Source organism: Montipora capricornis, chromosome 12, assembly GCF_036669925.1.
Source record: "Montipora capricornis isolate CH-2021 chromosome 12, ASM3666992v2, whole genome shotgun sequence".
Lineage (NCBI taxonomy): Eukaryota > Metazoa > Cnidaria > Anthozoa > Scleractinia > Acroporidae > Montipora > Montipora capricornis.
Genome location: NC_090894.1, coordinates 33,022,218 through 33,022,437, shown reverse-complemented (window position 1 = coordinate 33,022,437; position 220 = coordinate 33,022,218).

Sequence of the window (220 nt, the reverse complement as noted above, 5' to 3'; positions counted from 1 at the left end):
TTTCCAGAGGTTCTAAATCTCTCCCACCTCCTACCCCCGAGTGAGGTCCCAAATCTTTTTAGGTGACTTGATTAAAGGCGAAGTTACTTTGTAAGCCTAGCGTTTTTAATCTATATGGAATGATTGTCGCCTTTTTCAATTCATTGACTGCAGCATCTCAAAGACAATCGCTGATTATTTATAAGCCAACAAGCTTGTAGTATCTCAGACTTCTATTTCC